Here is a 4386-nt window from a genome sequence, read left to right as displayed (position 1 = left end):
GTAAGTTAAAGTTTGCATAACCAAGCTTAATTCAAACCTTCAAGGGTGGGTCCCAAAGTCATTTTTTCACATACTCATATACATATTATATATGCATATATAGATTTAATATTTTTAATAAGGTTTGTGTATGTTTGTTGTGAAAGAAAGTTAAGGTTTTTGTGAAAAGTTTGAAATATGATGTGAAGCTGATGTGGCGGTTTGTAAAGGTTTGTTGGTGTGGATGCTCTTAGAAACCCTTTTTTTCTACATCTTTGGAATGTTAATAGTTGTTTAATGAGAAATACATACTTGAATCAGTTGTACAATAAATGGCTAAATGTTTACCTTTGAGAGGCATCAAACCCTTTTGTATAAGATTGGGGTACTGATCATAACATATGAGAGAACCAGCCCCAGCGGTCCAAAAGAGGACTGCCAGGATTCCTAATTCTTCAGCGGCAGGGAGGGGTGAAACCCATAGCAAAGTCGGCCACAATGCAAGTCACCGGTGAATATAATGCACTCACTTTAGAGAGGATATTTTTAATTGGATCCAAACCATGTTCGTGGAGGGGATGTGAGTAGAGATTCAGTATCTTGGGTAGCATCGGGGTTTTTCGCTGGTGGAAGACCATCAAAGAATGTTTCAAAGTGGAACGAAGGGCGGTCGTGTAGGGCGTTAGAGCCTAGTGATTTGAGAAAGCGTTGGTGGTTAAACTCGGTGTTGACAAAGGTGATAAAGAAGCCTTTGGAGTGTAGATTTTAGCAAGATTTAGCATTGGGTTAATGTGACCTTGTGCTGGGAGTGGTATGCACACCACATGTGGCTTGTTTTTGTGTGTAGAATCCATTTGGATCTATCTCTCACACACAAAATAAAATTAGGACATCAAATTTTAAAACATGTAGTACTGCTTTTATATGCAACCAGTGAATGAAACCAATAATTCTGAAAATAGAAATATTAAGAAAACAAAAGAAAATCATGTGGTTGAAGTTGATTCAAAGAATCCTAGCCAGTTCATATAAATTTATTTTGATGTTTGTGTTTCTGGTTTATCACGTTTATTGCGTTTGTGGGTTTGGGTCTAGTTGTCACTTGTCAATTCATATTAAATTTATTAGGTTTGGTTTAAGTTATGTAGGGTAAACAAGGGTCTACGTGAGTTCCCTTTTTTTAAGCTTATATCACAAACGGTCCTTAGGACATCTTCAATGGGGTGTTTTGAATTCAATGTGGAGCTGTTTTGAAATTCAACACAGGTGTCTTATCTCATTAGAGGTGGGTGTCAGGAATGAAGTGTATTAAAAACACAAACCAGTATTTGAAGATGGAATAATTTACTATGGAGGATAAGTAGGTGATGAGGTGGCAGTTTAAAGAACAAACCAGTAATAACCACTAGAGTAGAAATAAAGATTTTTGTAAGTTGGTTTAAAATATAATGTGACATGCTGAGTTGACAATTTGAAACAAAAATATATATGCTGCATTGGAGGTCTTTTGTAAAATTAACCAATAATAAGCACACAAAATAAAATTGATCTTTAAGAACTGGTGGCATAAGAAAGATAAAACATATTCATCTAAAACAACTTGTAAATTATTTTGGAGATGTTTGTAGTAGCTGAATCACTTTCTCCAAATTAACCACAGAAGAACCGGAGGGAAAGGTGCATGCTTCCTCAGCCTTGTTCTTTAAGTCAATGGCATTCTTTCTCATCTCTTTTCCCTTTTCTCCATTCATCAGCTCGATCACTAGCTTCGAAACTTCATCACTCTTAACATCGTTGTCGATCTCCATTGCAATCTTCCACTTATTGCAACTCCACCAGCAATTCAGTTGTTGATCAGCGAAAAAGGCCAACAAATCATTGGGACTCCATAAGAAATGCTTTCGATTGTTGAATTCCATCCACTATGCGTTAGAAACCCTCCTATTGACGGGTGACTTAAAACTTGCTCTTGTGGACACCAACTAGCCAACATTCCTCTATTGCTAGTCTGTTCCAAAAACTCCGGTGGAAGAACAGCAGAGTCACCAATCACCAGGTCAGGTCGTATTATCCACAAGAATGGACAATTGCTTTTAGCAAGTCCCCAACAAAATTCGACTAGTTGTTGAGGTGTCATTACAGTGATGCTACCAAAATTTACATAAATGACTGATAGCGGCTCTTTGTCATCTAACCATTTTAAACACTCGGGCTCTTCGACCCAAAGATTTGATTTGATGGAATCTAGTGACTTATCAGCAATTTTGCTCTGGAGGAGATGCAAGGGGCCTATACCATAGCACAATGGGAAGGTTAAAGATAGCGCGTCTAGAATTTCGCCTTCTAGCTCATCGAAAGTGTTAAAAATAATGGCTGATGCTTTAATCGCCCTCTGTACTGCCCAATCCGAAAATCCAACCATAAACTCGTCACCAGGATGAACCATTCTAACAAAAGGTGGAATATCTTTTAGGCGTATATCGGGCATGGTAGGGATAAAATCTATAACTTTATCCAAATACCCATTTACTAAAGAACTTTGATCTGCATGCACAAAGATATTTGTTTTCAAGTTAGCCCTATAATTGATATAATATTATTAATAGTTGATGAAATTGTTTTCTGTTTTTTTAAGGTCGCTCAACATCTTTTTTCACATTAAATTCTCTAGTTATAAATTTGAACAAAAGCTTAAAGAAAAAAATTAAACAACTTGAAACCGGTATATCCGAGTTCAGCTCATATGCTTATTCTTTTCTTACGTGTTCACATATTTTTTTATCCCAAAATTTTTAAAAAGCAGGAGTATATCATTTCTTGTTGAAATGACAGATCACACCAAAAATGTACCACATCTGTCATTTCAAATGACTAAACACAAGCTAGTTGTCCAACTCGCCCGACATAAACCGACACACCCTAGATATAATTATAGATTTGCTGTTTCAAATGACGGATCACCTAGAAACCATTATCACTCTTTCTCTCTCTTAGAAATCATCTCCACTTCCTAAAATATCCTATTTTGAAAAAAAATCTGGAAAAGATAATAGAGTTTTATGAGAAATAAAGTGGAAGCCAATATACCTTTAAGAGGCATCAAACCCTTTTGTATAAGATTGGGGTACTCCAAATAACATATGAGGGAACCAGCCCCGGCGGTCCAAAAAAGAATTGTGGGGATACCTAGTTCCTCGGCCGCAGAAAGGGTGAAAGTCAGAAGGTGGTCGGCCAATATGCATGTCACTGGGGAATATAGAGCACTCACTTTGTTGATGACACTTTTAAATGGACCCAAACCATTTTCATTGAGGGATTTTAGTATAGTGGCAGTATGTTGGCTGGCATCAGGATTTTCGGGTGGGGGAAGACCGTCAGGGATAGATTCAAAGTGGTAGGAAGGGAAGCCGTTTAGAGCGTCGGAGCCTAGAGATTTAAGAAGGCGTTGGTGGTTGAACTCAGTGTTAACAAAGGTAATAATGAAGCCTTTGGAATGGAGGATTTTAGCGAGTTTTGTCATTGGGTTAATGTGACCTTGTGCCGCGGCTGGTATGCACACCACATGTGGCTTGTTTTCTTGTGTTAAACCCATGGAACCAGGAACTTGATCACACACACAAAACCAAGACACCAAATTTCAAAACATGTATTAGTGTTTTTATAAGCCACGAGAGAAGAGTGTAACGTTCCAAAATAATGAAGAGAAATATCAATCAGTTATTAAATTATTAAAGAGTGGCCTATAACTCAATTATGAGATATGTTAAAGGTTGAACGATTAAGTTTTTGTCCATTTGTTGACAGATTCAACATTAATGCCTTTGGAATTGTCCCACCTGTGGAAAACGTACCATGATAGTATTGGACAGCAAATTATATATTATTCACAATACTAAATAATTTCTCTTTCATAACAACCTAATACTATTCATTTCAATTAGGCTTTACATTAAGGGGAAGACGATCAAAATGTATTTTTACCGCTCTTATTTCAAAAGTGTCGATAGAAATTTTTACCGGTTCTACCATATCCATCCTAAAAATAAACAGGCCGTCTATTTTTTCTACACCACTAACCAAACGTCACATGTATATTACCTTCCAAGAATATTTCCCGTCGGCCGCCCACTTTTCCGACCTTATGATCCTGATGCCGCCTTGCTATATTTCTAATTCCCCGTGCCACCTATATGATGAAAAAGAAGAAGCTAAAAATAAGCTTTGTGGAAGATGTAAAGACCATAAACAAATGGAACCTATCCACCCTGTTGTTTAGAAAAAAGAGAAAGTGAATACGTTGCTGTCACGCACCTAAACTTGCAAGTAAAATCATTTAAAACTACGTCGCTTTGATTAAAAACCCTTAAAAAGGAAAAATAAATATCACGAATATTAGCTTCCATTATT

General features: G+C 36.9%; 1 pseudogene across 1 annotated transcript; it reads right to left on the bottom strand.

Moving 5' to 3' along the window:
• Window positions 1-1487: 1487 nt before the first annotated feature.
• On the bottom strand, window positions 1488-3583 carry LOC143603671 (7-deoxyloganetin glucosyltransferase-like; annotated as a pseudogene). Its single transcript, XR_013148107.1, has 2 exons — window positions 3067-3583; window positions 1488-2523 (listed from the first exon to the last, which is right to left on the bottom strand). The product of XR_013148107.1 is annotated as a 7-deoxyloganetin glucosyltransferase-like (transcript).
• Window positions 3584-4386: the final 803 nt, after the last annotated feature.

This window comes from Bidens hawaiensis, unplaced genomic scaffold (genome assembly GCF_021521415.1).
Source record: "Bidens hawaiensis isolate Kalapana, Puna unplaced genomic scaffold, B.hawaiensis_p1.1 tig00062391_1, whole genome shotgun sequence".
Lineage (NCBI taxonomy): Eukaryota > Viridiplantae > Streptophyta > Magnoliopsida > Asterales > Asteraceae > Bidens > Bidens hawaiensis.
The sequence above is the reverse complement of the archived record's forward strand: the minus strand, read 5'-3'. Positions and strand labels throughout refer to the sequence as shown.